This window comes from Apium graveolens, chromosome 3, assembly GCF_009905375.1.
Source record: "Apium graveolens cultivar Ventura chromosome 3, ASM990537v1, whole genome shotgun sequence".
NCBI classification, from domain to species: Eukaryota; Viridiplantae; Streptophyta; class Magnoliopsida; order Apiales; family Apiaceae; genus Apium; species Apium graveolens.
The window spans coordinates 222,035,584-222,058,630 of NC_133649.1; the positions used below are offsets into that span (position 1 = coordinate 222,035,584).

General features: G+C 39.9%; 1 protein-coding gene and 1 non-coding gene across 2 annotated transcripts in view; both read left to right on the forward strand.

The window, feature by feature from the left end:
- Window positions 1–23,047, forward strand: part of LOC141714837 (K(+) efflux antiporter 2, chloroplastic-like) — a 64,316-nt gene that overhangs the window by 6,836 nt on the left and 34,433 nt on the right. The gene's annotated exons all lie outside the window — the stretch shown is intronic.
- Window positions 19,382–19,488, forward strand: LOC141715856 (small nucleolar RNA R71). The gene has a single exon (XR_012572603.1). It is a non-coding gene; the product is annotated as a small nucleolar RNA R71 (small nucleolar RNA).

Sequence of the window (23,047 nt, forward strand, 5' to 3'; positions counted from 1 at the left end):
GGCCTAGTCATTAATGGCTCCTTTTAACGTGGTAGCAGCTATCCTCCGGAACACATAAATTTCTTTCTAAACTTCTTCTCACCTTATTTATATCTCAGTACTCACCATTTGCTGTAGCTCTCGAATCCATCCTTGTAGGTACTGTTGCTTCATACGCAAGTTTTAAACTGGGGGTATAGAACATAGTGTATGATGCACTGAAAAGATACACGCACAACAAATGTCCAGTAAGACAAGAATAAACATATTGAGGTTCTTAAATAGGTAATCTCATATTAAGGTGGTAAAATAGCATAAAATATCTTGAAGATGTACAACTGTCATAACAGAAGGTAATACCATTAATACTGATGAAAGAACAAGGTGCAAAATTAAATCTGGGAGGAGATGACGATCCTTGAACGGAAAGCTCCAAACGATTAGATGATACAGGGAAAACAGGATCTGCTATTGCCGTTATCTAGAAATCACGCCGTAAGCTAAGAATCTCGAATCGCAACATGAACCATGTTGGAGACCTACTATACAGTCACACTCAACCTCATGACGTCTTATCTTCTCTCTTTCCTATTCCTAATCCTAACCTCTACCCAATCCCGACAATCTAGGCTTGTTTCAGTGACTTATAAACCTGTGGCTCTTATACCAACCTGTGGCGCCCTCCAAACCCGGGTCAAAAGTTTGGGGTCCATAACACTACACAATATATAAACCTGTATAGAAATATTATCTGCAATGACCCTATTTTACATAAATACGGATCACAACAGGTTAAAGTATGAAACAAGCCACAACCTTAACTTATATTACAACGTACCAAATCCTAACTAATTTAATTTATAACTTAATGGAAATTATTCTTACAATCTTACTATTTCACTACCATATGAAGCTCCTGCTAGCTCGATCCAACTCAAACTAGAACCCTAGTTCGCACTTTGGACTGAGAACCCTCACTATCAACCATCCTTTTTAACTGTAAAATACATAAAAAGATTCGCAAGAGTGAGCTAACTAGCTCAGCAAGTAATAATGTTATTACCAGTGGACTAACAATGAGATTTACAGAAGGGGGGTTGAATGTAAATCTCAAAACTTTTCAAGTTTTGAGCAGTTTCTAAGGCTAAGTGTTTAAGTGAACAAATGTGTGTGAATTGCTTGAAGCTGATGCAGATAGATATATATTCAAACACAAATGTAAAGAACACAAAGAACTTAAAAACTTTTCTGGGGATTTGTTGTTCGAGTTATGTCAGAAAACTTTTCTGGTGGATTTGTTGTTCCACCAGAGATGTGTTATTTCAGAAAATCTGTGATTCAAAGAATTAAATCACAGCTGCTTCCTAGTACAAACTAGATGATTTTCTCTCTTGATATTTCTAAACAGCTCAGGAAAATTCTTATCTAATTACTAGCTGCTACTTGGTTTATATACACCAAGTTTACAAGTGAAGACAAAACTGTAAAATACAATTGAAAAGATTCTTCACATGTTTCTTCTTCATTTCTCTATCCAATGCAATCTAGGATAATCTGTGAATCTTTGAATACTTCCTTGTTTGCATCAGAATGGAAATGCTGCATTTTCTTGATTCCTCCTAGAGGCTTCCACATTCCAGTTTGTCTCTGTCAACCCATGTGCCTCTGTCAGCTTGTGAATTGTCACTATCAACTGCTAATGAACTAAGCATCCGTTGAAGCTTTCATCCGTTGATGCCTTATCCGTTGAGGCTTTATCCGTTGAAGCTTTATCCGTTGATGCATTATCAGTTGAAGTCTTTATCCGTTGAAGCACTTATCCGTTGATGGATATTATCCGTTGAAGCATTAGAGACATCCGTTGAAGCTTTGTTTCTTATCCGTTGAAGGTCTTCAATATCCGTTGATACTTCTTCACTTATACAAAATTACAAGGCATGAAATATTTACAATTAGCCCTCCTATTTGTATATCCATAGTAGTCAACATGACTGATATTTCCTACAACATCTAAGAATTACAACTTGAATCCAGAGAATGAAATGTGCTACAATACTAAACTTATTGCTAAGTAAAGCTACTCCTTCAACGGATAGCCAAGATGGTCTTATCCGTTGAGGCTACAAACACTAGATTTCTACTTAAGTGTTTTGTTTAACTTATCATCAAACTAATACACATATTCCTAACAATCTCCCCCTATTTATGTCTACTAGAACTGTAGGCATAAATTTGGGTTTAGCTTGATGATAACAAAACACTTGACAAATATATAACTGTAATAAAGCAGAAATTCAAAAGTGCTACAAAAATGTGTATGCTGAGATGGAATTGAAGAATTACATTGTTTCCAAGGGTGCTCCTTTAGCCTGAGATTACTTTCTTTTCCTTTGATCCCTTGTTTTCTTTCCTAGCCTCCTGTCATTCTCCTCTATTTGAAGTTGAAGTTGTCTGTAGAATTCAGCTTCATCTTCTTCATTGATGTCCAACTTAGATTGCATATCCTTGAGAGTTTCATTACTGGCAATCTTGAGCTGATCTTCAATTCTGAAAAATCTTCTGACTCCTTTGTTGTCTCTGAACTCCATCAACCAATGAGGTGATTTGTGAATTGTAATTCCTCTTTCTTGAATGAGTAATTCTAGGCAAAGCATTGGGCTCCCTCCAAGTTTTCCTTATGTTGGCAATCTTGTTGAGAATCTCAGTCTTGGCAGTCCTGGTAAAGCCAGAATCCCTTTGTATGGCTGAGTAGACTCTAATCAAGGTAGAGTAGCCTTCATTCAGAATTCTGTAAGAGGCCAGTTCTTTCCCCATCTCCTTTGTATTTGAACACTAGTCTTTCTGGTAGCTGTCTGTAGGCAGCTATTCCCCTTACTTCCTCCAGCTCATCCAGATAGAGTTCAATGTCTGAAAATTCTTTTATGTCACAGATGTGAACATAATCATCTTTAGAGGCTTGAGGTTTAGGCTTAGGCTTCTGTGTGAATTTGATTGAGGCTTTAGAGGGTGTTGATTTGATTCTTCTTTTCTGCTTCTTTGATGGTGGAGAAGGTTAGGAAGGTGGGCAATTTGATGGTGTCCCAATCAATTGGTTCCTCCTTGGGAATGATTGTTTCACCATGAATGTTCATGAAGGGGTCAGGCACAATGGGTTCAGGAATAGAGGGTAGTGGTTTGGATATTGATTGGGTTTCTTCAGTCTTATCTACCATTTTTCTTTGCATTGACCTTCTTTCTGTTCCCTTTCTGCCATTCTTCTCTTCCTTACTTCTTTCCTCCATCAGTACCAACCATGTCCCCCATAGCTTCATCTTCACTTTTGTCTTCAATTTCTTTCTGTTCTTCAGCCTGACTTGACTTTAGCTGTTTTTCAAGCTTTGCTTGTGCTCTTTTGTCAGCCTTTAGCTGTTTGGCTTCTTCCTTCAACCTTCTGGTTTCTTCCCTCTTGGCTATTGAGAATTTGGGATGTCCTTGCATCACACATATGCTCTTTCCCTCTCTGAAGATAATAGCCATGTTTCTCCTTACAGCCACATCCATGGTCTCTTTGAGATATGAGATACTTCTACCCAAAAGCTTGTCCTCATCAGCTTTGGAAGAGGAAAATCCACTTCTTTCAGAGGATTCTTTGTAGAGTCCTTATTGGATCTGTTGTTGGGCTTGAGAACCATAGGTTTCAGATCTTGGAAGAAGTCTCTCCAACCTTCCTCCTACCTCGGCTTGAGTTCCATAATAATTGATTCCACTTTTGTGCTATGCTTCACAGATTGTGATTGAGAAGTTGTAGAACCAAATATTTGTTGCATCTTTTCATCAATCTTCTTCCTTTGCTCTTTGACTTGCAATTCAGCTGCTGCTATCTGGATTAGATCAATTCCATCAAGCTTTCCTTTGATTTGAATAATTGGAGAAGTGGTGATGACAGGAACTAGCACTTGAGAAATTTGAACTGTTGTTGATGGCTCTCCTTCCCCTTCCCTTTATTCTCCCCCTTTTTGTTATCATCAAGGGTAGGGTCAAGCCTTGTGCTTGCCAGCTGCATGAGTAGATTTGTTTGAGTTTGTTGATTCTGAAGAATGGTGACCATAGAGTCTTCAATGATTGAACCCTGTTTCCAATCTGGCCAGCTCTTGTCAGCATCAGATTCTTTCCTCAGTCTCCCCAACAAATCTTGCATAGTACCATAAGGTATGACTGAATCCAACTTCTCAGCATTGTAGGATTTCAGATCAGCAATGTCCTGCTTGAGCTCATCCACACTTAGATTTTGTTGAATGCTGCAACTGCAAGAGATGCAGAGATTCCAGATGAGCTTGAAGAATTGCCTTGGTACCAGCATCTGTAGTCTCCTGAAGGGCCTTCTGAATTGTCATGACTTGTCTGACCAAAGTGACACCAAACTCTCCTGGTGTTGATGCTTTTGCCCATGCCCATTCAGGAAGATCAGGAACAGAACTTGGGCCTGCTACTCCCCCTAAGTTCATGCTCTCATCCAAAGAATTAGAGTCATCATCATTAGAATTTACTCCAAATTCTTCAGATGGCTCACCAGCTTGAGAAGGCAGCCTGTTAACAGCAGCTTTGTCTCTGAGAAGAGATTCTGAAGTGTGTACAATGTAATGTCTGTTCTGCCTCCACATTGCCCTGAGCAGCCAATAATTGATAGGCTGAAACAGGATGAGTAAAAGTGTCAGCATCCAAGGAAATGTTATCAATTCAGCTTTGTAATGTTGCTGAAATTGTCTTTCCTTTTCTGCATCATCCACTTTCATTGACTCACTAGCAATGGCTGGATCCACCCTTATAGCTTCTGTACCTGCCTTTCTCTCTTTTCTCTATTTTCTTGCATCAGGGGCTCCCCCTGGCTCACACACACCCTCACACCCTCACCCTCACCTTCTAAGGTGGCACTCCCTCACTCACTTTTGCCATGCTGGAAGAAATAGCATGCATATGGTGACTCTCAACCTCTCCTTTTGCCTGGGAGCAACCCAGCCTCTCACTCAAAAGATCACTCCCTTCCCTCAAACCTAAAAGTGATTGTACAGTACCATGTCCTCTACAGTTGGAATTGTTTCTGTTATGTGTGTAGAGACCATCAACGGATAGGGAGTATCCGTTGAAGTGGAAACTGATGGTATCAACGGATAACTGCTGTTAAGCTTATCCGTTGAAGAACAACCACTTGTCAACGGATGAGAGATATCCGTTGAAGAAGGAAAAGATGTAGATATAGAAAGTGACATAATTGTTGAATCTGTGGAATTGATTTTAAGTGAGGTACACAGATTCTTCAACTACATCTGAAAGAATTGGCTGATGATCCAACAAATCATCTAAAAGATGATGATCATCAGGTTTTGAGTGGGGCTCCTCCCTGAGTTTTAATGAGGGAGAATCAGGAATTGATGTGAATATCATATCCACATCCAGAGAGGGTGATGGAGTTTGATGATGGTGTTTTCTATTATGAGAGAATGGGGCTGTGATTCCACATTTGCTGGAATCACATCAAGCTGAATTTGAGAAGGCACAGATACAGGTGGATGTATCTGTGCTGTGTGTCCCTTGTGTGGAAACTAGGGTCTTGGCCTTCTTCTTCCTTGAAAAGGCTTTAATTGGTGAATGTGTGGCTTCAGTGTCCCTCCCTCTTTTGTTCTGTGTCCCTGGTTGGGGACTATTTTCAATAGTTACATCCTTTTGGGAGGATGCAACTAGGGATGTGTTGGACTCCTTTTGAACCACCACAGTCTTTTGAGAGACTGTGGCTTGGCTGGCTTGGGTACCACTCACCTCTCCCACCTTATCCTGGGGGGTTTCTTGATGTTCACCCCTCCCCTCACCACTCACACCCTGTTCACTCCCTTCAGGGTTTATGGTAGTTGTTACAACTGTTGTCTTTTGAGAAACAACAGAGGTAGGTTTTCTTTGACTTGAGTTTTGAAACTTTAGTTTTGGTGGCTTTGGTAGGAACCTGTTTGGACAAAGACACAGATTCCATGCCACACTAGAAGGCAAAGAAACATGGGGTTGGAAATAGTAGGAGTTATAGAAGTGTTTACCTCACTTACCTGTGGTGCATTCATGATTGGCAAGTATACCAATGGCACCTGGCTGTTGAGGTTCATTCTCAAAAGGTCTGCAAGGACCCTTTTCTCTTGTGCCCAGCATTTGAGTTTATTATTCTCATTTGATATAACCAATCCTTCAGCAACAGGGTTATCCAATAACATAAAGAATCTAGGCATAGTAGATGTTATGTGGTCTATTAGCTTTGTTACCTAATCTGGAACCTAATTCTAGCATGACACGGTTGCTAAAATTAAAGTACCTATCAAAACACTAGCATGTATAGCAGATTAACAAGAGATGAAGTTATGGCATCAAAATTGCTAATCTTCCTAGAGAAAACCTTGATAAAGGCATCTCCAAGAAAACTACATTCTTTCCTAAGGTCCTTTCCTTCTAATACTACCTAAACTAGCAGAATCAAGAGCATAGCCTATGAATCTAACATAGCAGATACATCTTATCAGTGTGGTGGGTATCATGGTATTATTCTCAGGCAACTTAAAGCAAGACTGTATATCATCAACAGTTAATGCAATAATCCTTATCTTTGAGAGAGAATAGTCATATCTGTGGAGTTGAACTCTGCAGTTGTCCAAATCTCCTCAATCACCTCACAGTAGATGGTTGGGGCTTCCAGCATTGCATAGCTTAGTTTGCAGTTTTTGATGAAGTCCATCATCTTGTGATAATCAGAATGGGCTTCATTCTTTTCAACCAAGGCTACGAAATTATTCTTTTCATAAACAAATCCTGTTTGAGACATAATTTTGACTACTGGTGCCATTGTTGTGAGTAGAGGTTGCAGAGAAAAACTTGAGAATTTTGGGAGAGAAGGAGAATAGAATTGCAAGAAAGCGTAAAGTGAAAATAAGAGTTCAATTGGGCTTTTATACTTTCTTGAATTAAAACGTAAATAAAATGATTAAATGATACTTTTAAGTAAGTTACATTACGTTCAAGAATAAATAAAACTGTAGAAATTCTGAAAACTACCTTAATACAAACATACAACACTGTATATCTGTATCAACGGTTAGTAAAGAATCAACGGCTGTGACTCACTTAGTAACTGATGTGACACTTCAACGGATAAGGTAAATAGTTATCCGTTGATGATCAACACCATTTTATCCGTTGAAGGATAAAATTACCAGAAATGTATTTGTCTTTCAACGGATAATGAACATCCGTTGATAGAACAATTTTGGCTTTCAACGGATAGGGAATATCCGTTGATAGGATAAGTCTTACTTAAAGCCAACTTTGTTCTTGCAGCAAATTCATTTCAGGCTTCAAGGCAGATTATATAGATGACATAAATTATGAATAATTAAGCATACCTAGCTCACTTACTAATCTTGTGAATGTTGATTCATCAAGTGGCTTGGTAAATATGTCTGCAATCTGCTTTTCACTTGGAACAAAATGAAGTTCCACTGTACCTTTCATCACATGTTCCCTAATGAAGTGGTACTTGATATCAATGTGCTTGGTTCTTGAGTGCTGCACTGGATTTTCAGTAATGGCAATGGCACTTGTGTTGTCACAGAATATTGGAATTTTGTCAACAGTCACCATAGTCAAATAGTTGATTCCTCATCCATAGTATCTGTGCACAGCAACTACCAGCAGCAATGTACTCAGCTTCAGCTGTTGATGTGAAACAGAATTGCTTCTTGCTGAACCATGACACAAGCTTGTTCCCTAGAAATTGACAGGTGTTGTGCTTTTCCTGTCTATTTTGCAGCCTGCATAATCTGCATCTGAGTAGCCAATTAGATCAAAACCAGACTCTCTAGGGTACCAAATTCCTAGATTTGGAGTCCCTTTGAGATATCTGAAATTCTTTTAATAGCCACTAAGTGAGATTCTTTAGGGTCAGCTTGAAATCTAGCACAGAGACATGTAGAAAACATTATATCAGGTCTACTAGCAGTTAAATATAAAAGTGAGCCAACCATGCCTCTATAACTTGAAATATCCACAGACTTTTCAGCCTTGTTTAATTCAAGCTTGGTGGCAGTGGCCATGGGAGTTTTTGCAGTGAACAATCCATTAAGTCAAACTTCTTTAAAAGATCATAAATTATTTAGTTTGACTAATGAAAATTCCACACTAACTTGTTTAACTTGTAAACCAAGAAAATAAGTTAGCTCTCCCATCATGCTCATTTCATATTTACTTTGCATTAACTTAGCAAACTTTTTACAAAGCTTATCATCTGTAGATCCAAATATAATATCATCTACATAAATTTGAACAAGTATTTTAGAGCCATTAACATTTCTAAAGAAGAGAGTTTTGTCAACAGTACCTCTTGTGAAGTGATTATCTAGAAGGAATTTTGACAAAGTCTCATACCAGGCTCTAGGTGCTTGCTTTAGTCCATAGAGTGCTTTCAACAGATAATACACATAGTCTGGAAAATTTGGATCTTCAAATCCTGGAGGTTGGCTTACATAAACTTCTTCTCCAATTCCCCATTTAGAAATGCACTCTTGACATCCATTTGATAGACTTTGAAATTTGCATGAGCTGCATAGGCTAGAAAGATTCTGATGACCTCAAGTCCTGGCAACTGGAGCAAATGTTTCATCAAAATCTATTCCTTCTTGTTGAGAATAGCCTTTAGCAACCAATCTGGCTTTATTCCTTATGACAATGCCATTTTCATCCATCTTGTTTCTGAATACCCATTTTGTGTCAATAGAACTCTTGTTCTTTGGCTTGGGTACCGCTTCCATACTTTGTTCCTTTCAAATTGGTTTAGCTCCTCTTGCATTGCTAAAATCCAATCTGGATTTAATAGAGCTTCCTTCCACTCTCTTAGGTTCCTCCTGTGATCGAAAGCTACTATACAGACAATTCATCTTGAGTAGCCCTTCTAGTTTGCACTTTAGATGTAGCATCACCAATGATCAGTTCAAAAGGGTAATTCTTGGTCCATTTTCTTTGAGGTGGTAGATTAGCTCTAGATGAGGTTGCCTCAGTATTGTGCATGATGTGAGATAGAATGTTGATTGGTTGAAACTCCCCCTGAGTTGCTGATCCTTTGAAAGGAATTGGGAGCTCTATCAACTGATGAAGTGAATTGATTATCCGTTGACAGACTGTGATCAACGGATGCTTCATTATGAACTTCAACGGATGATTCACTTTGTACTTTCAACGGATGCTGCATTGCTTCTTCAACGGAAGCTGAATTATGACTTTCAAACGGATTGCAGCATTCTGTGTATTAATCCAAAGGCAGATTCTGAATTCTTCTTGAGATGCCTTCTTCATCATTCTCATCTTCACTATCATCACAATATATCTCAATGTTGTCAAATTTGAGTCCTTCATGATGTCCCTCATCTGTTAGTCCCATCAATCTTTTTATCATCAAACACAACATGCACAGATTCCATGACAATGTTGGTTCTTAGATTGTAGACCCTATAAGATTTTCCAGCAGAATAACCAACAAATATTCCTTCATCAGCCTTTGCATCAAACTTCCCTTTGTGATCAGATTGATTCCTTAAGATGTAACATTGCAATCAAAGACATGCAGAAAGTTAAAGTTGGTTTTCTTCTCTTGAATAATTGATAGGGAGTCATGCCTTTTGCCTGATTGATTAGAGAAATATTCTGAGTGTAACATGCACAGTTAACAGCCTCAGCCCAAAAGTAAGTTGGGATTTTGACTCTTCAAGCATTGGTCCTTGCAAAGCGCTCAATTAGTGATCTGTTCTTCCTTACCACCACACCATTTGTTGTGGAGTCCTTGGAGCTGAGAACTCATGCATGATCCCCATTTTCTTCAGAACAACTTCATGGTTGAATTCTTGACTCAGTTTCCATTGTCACTCTCCTAATATTCCTTACTTTGAAATCAGGATGATTGTTGACTTGCTTGATATGATTGATAATGATTTCACTAGCTTCATCCTTTGATCCAAGAAAATAGATCCATGAAAACTTAGAGAAATCATCAACAATCACTAGGCCATATCTTTTCCTTGAAATTGACAATACATTGACTGGGTCCCAAAAAAGATCCATGTGTAGCAGGTGCAATGGTTTCATCAATTGCAGATTCAAGATTCTTACTGAATGATACTTTCTTTTGCTTTCCTTTCTGACAAGCATCACACAGTCCATCCCTTGTGAATTCCACTAAGAGGCATTCCTCTAACCAAGTCCTTTTTGACTAGATCATTCATTGTCTTGAAATTCAAATGGGACAGCTTCTTGTGCCATAGCCAACTTTCAACTGCACTTGCTTTGCTGAAAAGACAAGTAATGGATTCTGCATCTGTAGAGTTGAAGTCAGCTAGGTATTACTTACCACAGCTTTTTCCTAGGAAGCATTGTTAGGGCGAAATCACGCACTAATATTCACGCAAGTATACGCGTTCGCAAGTAATATAGAATACTTTCTAGTTTGTTCCCTCAGAGACTCAGACTAAGTTATTGTCTAATTAAACTCACTCACCAATGTATGACTACTTCTTAATGTTAAGATAATAACACTTAAAATTGTTGATTAAATATTAACTATAATTAACTACTTAATTAACCACTTAACTAACACTTCAATTTATCAATAATAAAACACTCATGAGATCACAACTTCATTATTACTTCCTTCTATAGCCATTGTTATTACCTTTAGCATGTGACAGTGATGACATTAATCGAATAACACGAAACTGATAAAAGCCAACTTTCATTGTACTAATACCATTCTACCAAGCATCCACAATTAAGATAGAAGTTGAATAGTCATCAATCATGTTGAGTTCCTATATGTCTACAGAAATTGACAACACAACGATTTAAAGCACAAGTTATCCCTTTTGATTACATAGGGCAAATAAAACTGTTAGAGTTACCCACTAATCATGCACAACGTACATGAACCTATGCTAGCATGGCAAGTTCTAAATCTCAAGATCCACCGTCGCTTCACAAGAGATTAACACCCTATCTTATATGTTCGCGACGCACATAAGACGAATACGCACAACCAATACTAGATATCATGCAATCATCACACACTAAAGTATTAAACAATTAACTAAAGAATTCCATAATAAATCCGTTGCAACCCCATGATCACGATTAGCCCATAATAGAACTTATCGCCATCATGGGTTCATATGAAATCATGATAAACAACACAAGAAAATAATAACTAAACTAATTATATTAAAACAGAGTACGTCACAAGAGTAAATAAGTCAAAGCAAGAAAACTAGCATCCAACGTTACAACGAAACAAGAATCACAAGAAAATATGTTTCCTCTTCGCTGCAGTGTGCTAAATCGGTCTTCTTCCTTATCTCCTTCGCTTCTTGCGCCAAACACAATCTAAAACATAATCTCCTTCATATTCTCTATGAAAACGTCTCAAATCTACTTATATAATAGTCCCATAAAACTCAGATTACATAGAAGTTGGAAGCCAAACAGAAGTAGAAGTCTAAAATAATTCAGCTTTTTCCCCGACCCTGCGCGGGCCGCTCAGCATTTCTGCGCGGGCGCGCAAGGCTGCTGCGCGGCCGCTCAGCATTGCTGCGCGGGCGTGCAGGACCCTTCTGGAAAAATTCCAGGTTTGCTCCGTTTCTTCGCCGTAATCTGCCCGTTCTTTTCCTCTCGCAATGGTGAACACATGCCAAGGCTTATTCTTGATGATTCCTCCTCCGAAATGCAACTAATACCCTGAAATGCATAAACACTAGAAAAACGCATCAAATACACAAAATACTTGATTTCAAGACACCAATTTAAGCCATTTTAAGACGTTCTAAGTGGTATAAAATGCCACTTATCACACCCCCAAACTTAAATCGATGCTTGTCCTCAAGCATCACAGACTCAAAACAAATAAAAATATGCATGAATGCAATCTATATGAAAATGCAACGATCCCCTTACTATAATTAACCAACCAAATTGTCACGTCTCAACGAATACAGTTAGACACTAAAGATCAATAAACTCATGCAAACGGACATACAGCCAGAAACGTGGTGTGTGCAAATGCTTAACAGATATGCTTCGGAACTAGACCAATTACTATGACTAGACTATCCTCAAGGCAATCCTACGATTATACAAAGAATAAAAATTCTAGGCACAAAGTGATATACAACACTACAAGAACTCTGGAGCTTACTACGGAATCGTGCTTTTTATTTACAACTCAAATGCTTATTTGACCGTGCAATGAGTGAGGTCCATAAAAGACTTATACAATGGTATCCATGTAACGAGCGTTAGATTAGCGGATCCCAGACTCTAAAAGCCTTAGGTCACTAGGCACAAAGTCCCCTAAGAAATTAATAACTCGAATACCAAAGAGCCCACTCTTGATCAATTATGCAAAAATATTTTTTTTTTCTTTTCTGAGCAAGTGCGTTTCGCTCCATCTTGCTCAACCCTAGACTACTCGCATAACATGCGAGCCGACTACTAGCCATTTGACGCCTAGCCACAACTAGCAACAAATTCCATTTTACTCCATTTTTTTTCTTTTTCATGCCTTTACCACTAAGAACCTATTATCAAATTCTAAGCATAATAAATAGATTATCCTCGAAAATAATCAGATCATAACAACAATCTAGCCCTTAAGCATTCTCTAAGACTTAGTGAAAATACAAGTGCTTCTAGCATGCATATCAACCTACACAACTTAATATCACTTTAATGCTATCACTACACTCGCATCAATATCGCAATTCAGTAGATAAATCATTGCAAAAGGGATCATGGTATATGCATGAGCTATATGATATGACAAACAAATAAAGCTATATAAAAAAAAACTATATGGCAAAAATTATGCAACTATATGAACTAACTATCATGAATATGCAGCTATATGACACACACAAAATATTCCTTAACTACCACCCCCAAACTTAAAATCTTCACTGTCCCCAGTGAAGGTAGTAGAAAGGAACACAGGGTATACCTACTCGGAGTCATCATCATCATCACCCTCAGTGGGTGGAGTATCAGGCGGCGGGTATGCAGAGTCCTCACCAAAAACTGGTCACTGGATATCAGCTCCAAGGCCTCGAAAAGCAGTCCCTAACGCAAGAGTGAGCTCCTGAGCAAACCTGCTCTGCGTCTCATACATGGCATCCATCCACCGTGAAAGCCTCCTATACTGGGCATCACCCATCCCAGCACCCTCCTGAGCTCTCGAAGAACCAGCCTCACCACGCCCTGGCCTAGCCATAGTAGCACCTCGTGCTGGACGTCCTCCTGGAAGATGATAACCCAGCCCATGCTCCTCAGGCTCACCACCGGTCCACTCCTGCATCCCATTCAGAGTGCCAGAATCTATCGGAGCTGCTGGCAACTGCAACTGCTCATGAGCTGGCCAGTTCACTCCTACTGCTCGGCATAGCTTCGTAACCGTGGATGCATAAGGGATGTTCATATGCTTTGCTCCCCTCAAAAACTTTAGAATTCCTTGGTAGATAAACTCACCAAGGTCCACATAGTATTCCTCATTCAGAATTCCCCACAACAACTGTGCTCTCTCAACTGTGACCTCGTGTGCATGTGAAGAAGGCAAAATATTAGCACATATAAATGCATTCCATGCACGGGCATACCTGTTCATGGCGATCGCCGGAAAGTGACGATACTCATTATTGGCTGGACTGCGGTTCCAAACTGTGCCCGGTCGATAGAGAGTCGCACAAATCAAATCCAAGTCAAAATCCTCAGCAGTCTTTTCATTCCAGTTCTCCTCCTCGGGCTTCCTCTCTCGCTGTCCAATCACACGGCGAATCGCCGCAGGATGATAATCAACCGTCAGCCCACGAACTACAGAAAACCCATTCTTTTCAGCCTTCGCGTTCGCGTAGAACTCGCGAACAACACTCATCGGTACTGCTTCGGGTGACTCACAAAAAGCTATCCACCCCTTCTCTGCAATCATGGGCAACAACTCACCATCCCTCCCTGATGGTAAAAACCCCCTCTCCTTCAGAATCGGCTTCCCCAACAGCCTAGTGTACTCCTCCTCCACAGCTCTGTCAGTTAACTGAGGCCTTGCAGCAGTACCCCTTGATGAATCAGCAGTAGGAACTGTGCTACTGCTGTCAATAGTGCGTGCTCTCTTGGGTGCCATTGATTTGTGAATAAAAGTGTGTAAGAACTGATTTTTGATGTTTATGAGAGGGTTTAAGTGTAGGAAGTTTGTGGGAGATATGTGGGATAGGTGTATGTATATATAGGGTGTGGAGTAGGTTAAATTAGATTAGGAGTGGGGTTGAGGGATAAAATCATGGGGTAATGGGAAAAGAATTCGTGGGTTTATGGGCTGTGATGGGTTTTTGTGTTTTGTTTTTTTTTTTTCTGAACTGTAAAAAATTTTCTGGAACTCGACCCCTGCGCGGCCGCTCAGCATAGCTGCGCGAGCGCGCAGAGGGTCTCTGGAAAAAAAATTTTTCAGCCCCTGTTTTCTGATTTTTTTGTGTTTTTGGATAGGTTATTAACTTCTAAGGGTTCCTGTAACAACAATTCATGGGTTGCCTCCCACGCAGCGCTTCTTTTTCGTCATTAGCTTGACGTTCCGTACCTTTCTCAAGTAGTCAACAAAATGGCACTAACCACCTCTCGGTTTGCCATGTCCCCATAGTAGTGCTTCAACCGCTGACCGTTAACCTTGAATGCTTGGTCCGAATCATTCTCAAAAATTTCCACCGCTCCATGTGGAAACACAGTTTTGACAATAAAAGGTCCAGACCACCTTGATTTCAACTTCCCAGGAAAAAGTCGGAGCCGAGAGTTGAATAACAGAACTTGTTGCCCTGGCACAAATAACTTAGGATGTAGCTTCCTATCGTGCCACCTCTTCACCTTTTCCTTATACATTTTGTTATTCTCGTACGCTTGAAGTCGAAATTCATCAAGTTCATTAAGCTGAAGCATTCTTTTCTTACCAGCTGCATCTAAATCCAGGTTCAATTTCTTCAATGCCCAGTAGGCCTTATGCTCAAGCTCCGCCGGTAGATGACATCCCTTACCGTACACCAACTGAAACGGTGACATCCCAAGTGGAGTTTTGTATGCTGTTCTGTAAGCCCAAACAGCTTCATCGAGCTTTAAAGACCAATCCTTCCTTGACGGATAAACGACCTTCTCTAGAATGCGCTTTATCTCTCTGTTAGATACTTCCGCTTGACCATTTGTTTGCGGATGATAGGCAGTAGCTACTCGATGATTCACATTATAACGCTGCATCATAGAAGTGAACTTACGGTTGCAAAAATGCGATCCTTCATCACTTATGATTACCCGAGGCGCTCCAAACCTTGTGAAAATTTGCTTATGAAGAAAATTTAGTACTACCTTTGTATCATTTGTCGGTAAAGCTTTAACTTCGACCCATTTTGAGATATAATCGACTGCCAGCAAGATGTACTGATTATTGCAAGATGAGATAAAAGGCCCCATGAAATCGATTCCCCATACATCAAAGACCTCGACTTCAAGCATCACATTTAATGGCATCTCATCCTTCCTTGACAAATTTCCCACTCTTTGGCAACGATCACACCTTAAAACAAACTGATGAGCATCCTTGAACAAAGTAGGCCAGAAAAAACCTGCTTGCAGAATACGAGCTGCCGTCTTCTCACCTCCATAGTGTCCACCATAAACCGTGGAATGGCAGTCTCGTAATATCCCCTCCGTCTCACAGAACGGGATACATCTCCTGATGATCTGATCAGCTCCCTGTCTAAACAAATATGGTTCATCCCACATATACCACTTCACCTCATGCAGAAACTTCTTCTTTTGAGCGGATGTCAAATTAAGCGGCATTATATTGCTGACAAGATAGTTTACAATATCTGCAAACCATGGTTCTTCCTCCTGAATTGCAAACAACTGCTCATCCGGAAAAGATTCATTGATTAACGTCCTATCTTGTGAAGTAGAATCGGGATTCTCCAACCTAGAGAGATGGTCAGCTACTTGATTCTCAGTACCTTTTCTATCTTTGATCTCTAACTCAAATTCTTGAAGTAAAAGCACCCAACGAATGAGTCTCGGCTTTGAATCCTTCTTAGAAACCAGATAGCGAATAGCTGCATGATCAGTGAATACTGTCACTTTCGTACCAAGCAGATAAGATCAAAATTTCTCAAAGCCAAAGACTATAGCCAAAAGCTCCTTCTCAGTAGTGGTGTAGTTCAATTGGGCCCCATTTAAAGTCTTACTCGCATAGTAGACCACATGGAAGAGATTTTTCTTGCGCTGTCCCAGAACTGCACCTACCGCATAGTCACTCGCATCACACATCATCTCAAATGGTTCTGTCCAATCTGGTGCTGTAATAACTGGTGCCGTGATCAAATTCTCCTTGAGAGTCTCGAATGATGCCAAACATTCATCATCAAATTTGAAAGGCACATCTTTCTCAAGTAAATTGCACAACGGCTTAGATATCTTTGAAAAGTCCTTGATGAATCGCCGATAAAAACCCGCATGACCGAGAAAACTACGGATTCCTTTCACCGAATTAGGTGGGGGAAGATTTTCAATGACTCCCACCTTGGCCTTGTCCACCTCCAGACCTTTGCTAGAGACCTTATGCCCAAGGATAATGCCTTCACGCACCATAAAATGACATTTCTCCCAATTAAGCACCAAATTAGTTTCCACGAATCTTTTGAGTACGGCGCGCAGATTATTCAAACATTCATCATATGAGTGTCCTAAGACGGAGAAGTCATCCATGAACACTTCGACGTTATTTCCAATCATGTCAGAGAATATAGCCATCATACATCTTTGAAAGGTGGCCGGGGCGCCACATAACCCAAACAAAACTCTACGAAAAGTAAATGTGCCAAATGGACAAGTGAAGGTAGTCTTTTCCTGATCCTCTGGTGCAATACAAATCTGATTATACCCGGAATAACCATCCAGAAGACAAAAATACTCATGTCCCGCCAATCTGTCAAGCATTTGATCAATGAATGGGAGAGGGAAGTGATCCTTCCTTGTGGCTTTGTTCAATTTTTTATAATTCATGCATACTCTCCATCCTGTAACTGTTCGAGTAGGGATGAGCTCATTCTTTTCATTTGCGACCACAGTGATACCTCCTTTCTTAGGTACACATTGCACGGGGCTCACCCACGAGCTGTCAGAAATAGGATAAATGATGCCTGCATCTAGCCATTTCAGAATTTCTTTCTTCACCACCTCCTTCATGATCGGGTTCAGTCTTCGCTGCTGTTCCACAGTTGGCTTACTACCTTCCTCTAACAGAATTTTATGCATACAATATGAAGGACTTATCCCCTTGATGTCTGATATGGTCCATCCTATAGCCGATTTGAATTCTCTCAAAATCCTTAAGAGCTTGTCTTCCTCACTACTGGAAAGGTCAGCTGAAATAATAACAGGTAACGTAGATGAATCACCTAAAAAAGTATACCTCAAGTGTTCAGGTAATGGTTTGAGCTCCAAGGTAGGTGCTTCCTCTATTGATTGTTTGAGCTTCCCTTCAGCATTCTTAAGGTCAGAAGTACCAAGAGATTCAAATGGTATGTCGAGCTTTCGCTTCCATGGAGAAGCGTTCAGATATTGTAATTGCTCGTTGCTATCTTCATCATCGCTGTCAAATTCCCCCACTAAGGCCTTTTCCAATGCATCAGACATTAGCATGTGATCGAGTTCCGAAGTAACCGCAGAATCAATCACATCCACTTTTAAGCACTCCTCATCTTCTGTAGGGAATTTCATTGCCTTGAATACGTTGAAGGTCACATCCTGATCTTGGACCCGCATAGTAAGTTCCCCTTTTTGCACATCTATCAAGGTACGGCCAGTAGCCAAGAAAGTCCTCCCCAAGATTATAGGAATCTTCTTATCTTCCTCAAAATCCAGAATAACAAAATCAGCAGGAAAGAAGAGCTTATCCACCTTGACGAGCACATCCTCAACTATGCCCCTTGGGTAAGTAATGGAACGGTCCGCCAATTGTAGCGACATGTATGTGGGTTTTGGATCAGGCAGATTCAGCTTTTTAAAGATCGACAACGACATCAGATTAATGCTTGCTCCCAAATCACAAAGGCACTTGTCAAAAGTTAGATTGCCAATGGTACAAGGAATGGTGAAGCTTCCTGGATCTTTCAGTTTTGGTGGTAACTTTTGTTGCAGAACCGCGCTGCATTCTTCCGTGAGAGCAACGGTTTCAAGGTCATCCAGTTTCACCTTCCTTGAAAGAATAGTCTTCATAAACTTTGCATAACTAGGCATTTGTTCCAGCGCCTCAGTGAAAGGTATATTGATGTGAAGTTTCTTGAACACCTCCAGAAACTTCCCGAACTGTCTATCCAGCTTTTGTTGCTGCAATCTCTTAGGAAAAGGTGGTGGAGGATAGAGCTGTTTCTCCCCTGTATTAGCCTCAGGCAGAGTGTGTTCAACAGTAGTCTTCTTTGGTTCCGCCACTTTCTCCTTTTGCTTAGATTCTTCATCTCTAACTTCAGCTTCGACTTCTTTTGCCTTTTCAGCATCAGCTACTTTTCCAGACCTTAAGGTAATAGCCTTGACTTGCTCTTTAGCTTCCTTCCTGCCTGGTACTTCCGTGTCACTGGGAAGAGTGCCAGGTTGACGATTGAGCACTGCATTGGCTAATTGACCGATTTGATTTTCCAAGGTCTTGATAGAAACCGCCTGACTCTTGCACAACAGCTTAAGTTCCTCAAAATCAGCACTAGTAGGTGCAGCTGTACTTCCCTATTGAGGATATGATTGCCTTGTAGCATACTGCTGTGGTTGCTGGAATCCAGGTGGGTTAAACTGTTTACTTACTCCTTGCTGATATGTTGGCTGAATAGCATTCTGATTATTCCCCCAACTGAAATTTGGATGATTTCTGTTGTTAGGATGATAGGTCGCTGGCACAGGCTGCTGTTGTCGCTGATAATTATTCACATACTGAACAGATTCATTGACAAGAGAACACTGATCCGTAGCATGAGAACGTGCACAAAGCTCACAAACCATAGCTATTTGATTAACTCCATACGTAGCCAAAGAATCAACCTTCATTGATAGTGCTTGGAGCTGGGCTGCAATAGCGGTGGCTGCATCAACTTCCAGAATACCTGCTACCTTGCCTGACGTCATCCTCTGAGTTGGGTTTTGATGCTCATTTGCAGCCATCATCTCGATAAGATTATACGCCTCAGTATAGCTTTTAGCCCATAAGGCGCCTCCAGCTACTGCATCGAGCATGGGCCGAGATTGGGCCCCCAAACCATTATAAAAACCAGTGATTACCATCCAATCCGGCATTCCATGATGTGGACATTTTCTCAACATTTCCTTGTAGCATTCCCAAGCCTCGCACATAGATTCTGTAGGTTGCTGCGCAAACTGAGTAAGAGCACTCCTCATAGCAGCAGTCTTTGCCATTGGATAAAACTTCACCAGAAATTTTTGCGCAAGATCTTGCCACGTAGTGATGGACCCAGCTGGTTCAGAATGTAACCAGTCTTTAGCTTTATCCCTCAGTGAGAATGGGAAAAGCCTCAGCTTGATAGCCTCATCAGTCACGCCATTATACTTAAAAGTGCTGCAGATCTCGACAAAATTCCTTATGTGCATGTTGGGGTCTTCAGTTGCCGCTCCTCCAAAAGAAACAGAATTCTGCACCATCTGAATAGTGCCCGGCTTGATTTCAAAGGTGTTAGCTTGAATAGCCGGATGAAGGATGCTTGACTGAATGTCATCAATTTTAGGCCGAGAAAAATCCATAAGAGCTGGATCAGCTTGAACAATACGATCTCCCATGTTTACTGGTTCTTTCTGCTCAGTTCCTGAATCCAAATCCTCAAAATCTAACTTCTCCGGAGTATCAAGAACTTCGTCTTTCTCCTCAGCTGTATCTAAGGTCCTCTTGCGAGCACGAGAACGAGTTTGCATAAACGCTTGCTAAAGTACCTGAAACACAACCGAAAAGAGTAATTAACTACTACGTCCTAATCACTGAGTCCTAATGACCAATGATGGTAAGTACATAAACTAAACAAATATGCCGAGTCCCCGGCAGCGGCGCCAAAAACTTTTTAGGGCGAAAACATGCACTAATATTCACGCAAGTATACGCGTTCGCAAGTAATATAGAATACTTTCTAGTTTGTTCCCTCAGAGACTCAGACTAAGTTATTGTCTAATTAAACTCACTCACCAATGTATGACTACTTCTTAATGTTAAGATAATAACACTTAAAATTGTTGATTAAATATTAACTATAATTAACTACTTAATTAACCACTTAACTAACACTTCAATTTATCAATAATAAAACACTCATGAGATCACAACTTCATTATTACTTCCTTCTATAGCCATTGTTATTACCTTTAGCATGTGACAGTGATGACATTAATCGAATAACACGAAACTGATAAAAGCCAACTTTCATTGTACTAATACCATTCTACCAAGCATCCACAATTAAGATAGAAGTTGAATAGTCATCAATCATGTTGAGTTCCTATATGTCTACAGAAATTGACAACACAATGATTTAAAGCACAAGTTATCCCTTTTGATTACATAGGGCAAATAAAACTGTTAGAGTTACCCACTAATCATGCACAACGTACATGAACCTATGCTAGCATGGCAAGTTCTAAATCTCAAGATCCACCGTCGCTTCACAAGAGATTAACACCCTATCTTATATGTTCGCGACGCACATAAGACGAATACACACAACCAATACTAGATATCATGCAATCATCACACACTAAAGTATTAAACAATTAACTAAAGAATTCCATAATAAATCCGTTGCAACCCCATGATCACGATTAGCCCATAATAGAACTTATCGCCATCATGGGTTCATATGAAATCATGATAAACAACACAAGAAAATAATAACTAAACTAATTATATTAAAACAGAGTACGTCACAAGAGTAAATAAGTCAAAGCAAGAAAACTAGCATCCAACGTTACAACGAAACAAGAATCACAAGAAAATATGCTTCCTCTTCGCTGCAGTGTGCTAAATCGGTCTTCTTCCTTATCTCCTTCGCTTCTTGCGCCAAACACAATCTAAAACATAATCTCCTTCATATTCTCTATGAAAATGTCTCAAATCTACTTATATAATAGTCCCATAAAACTCAGATTACATAGAAGTTGGAAGCCAAACAGAAGTAGAAGTCTAAAATAATTCAGCTTTTTCCCCGACCCTGCGCGGCCGCTCAGCATTTCTGCGCGGACGCGCAGGACCCTTCTGGAAAAATTCCAGGTTTGCTCCGTTTCTTCGCCGTAATCTGCCCGTTCTTTTCCTCTCGCAATGGTGAACACATGCCAAGGCTTATTCTTGATGATTCCTCCTCCGAAATGCAACTAATACCCTGAAATGCATAAACACTAGAAAAACACATCAAATACACAAAATACTTGATTTCAAGACACCAATTTAAGCCATTTTAAGACGTTCTAAGTGGTATAAAATGCCACTTATCAACTGATCACTTAAACCAAGTGCTGACTAGCTAATTGGAATCAAAGACCCATTATATAAAATCAGTTTGGTCATAACAACTTTCTCAAGAACCGAGATCGCAATTATTTGGAATACTGACGAGAACGATAATATACTTCTTTGTCCTTAACTATAGGGTAATTTCTGAAAATTTGGGCAGCACTTCCCCTACACCATTGACTACCAGTCGGACTCAAGCCGACACCATCACTCAACCACATCGTCCGTAATCATATCTGTCCACTCCCATCAGTCACATCCATCCAGTCAACATAATTCTGATTATATCATTTTTGATCAACATATGTATGATTAACTGGCATGACATATATCTTTTTAATTGGAAAATTGGTTCTTACATCAATAATGATTAATATAACCATTCCCTTCTCAGTCCATTCAGAACATTACGAATTGTTATTAATGAACTTAAGGTTTGATTTCATGATTCTTTTAATTTATTTCTGACCATTATTAATCGGTTTATCTTTTAATAATTGTGCATGATCTTCATTATTACCGTCACAATCTCATAGAAACTCAATCGTTAGATCATTATTTCTTGAAAAATTTCACAATCGAGTCACCATTGCTTCATCTCTACCTATGGCTTCGCATCGAACTGTCGTCACTGTCCCGGGTATGAGCATTGAATTCACAATCACTTATTTACACAAGTTAGAGAACTTCACAATTTCTTGAAAAACACGTTCGAAGTTTGGTTACATTCAAGATTTCTCTCATCTTGAATCTTCACGACAAGTATCCTCCAGCGACGAAGGGATGTTTTACGGCGTAATTGCATGTCTGAGTCATTGTTCAGAATTTCCTTGATCTTTGATCGTCGTCCCGATACCCGTTTGCTCCGTTTGAAGCACACAACTTTACTTCCTTATTTCGTAACCGATTTAATTATTACGGTTCACTAACGATTCATTTCTCATCAAAATCTTCCAATTCGAAATGCATCGCGTTAACGTAATATACCGTACTGATGAGATCCTTGTAACACGAGTAATTTCAAGCTTTGATGTCTTTGCCACGACCGCGTTGTCGGTGTATCCATTCTTCATTGCTCGTAAATGTCCACCATTTCTTGGCTTACAATCGTATTTTCCTTCGACATGTAATTCTACCTATCACCCGGGACTATTCTATTTCTTTTGTAATCGTCAAAGAACAGACTTTACGCAAGAGGAAAGTTTGTGAACATGATTCGATTGAAAAATAGAATAAGGAATAACAATGCAACAACTGATTGAAAGAATTTGTAAATCAGAAAATTGAAGGAAGAAAAATGAGTGAAAATTTAGATGTGAATGAGACAACTACATTCATACTCAAGATGGCCAGTCTTTCATATTATATGGCATACATCACATGATTAGGTGGCGTCTCACCCGACTCTTCATCATTTTGACAAAGCGTCATATCACAACATTGTTGTCTCAA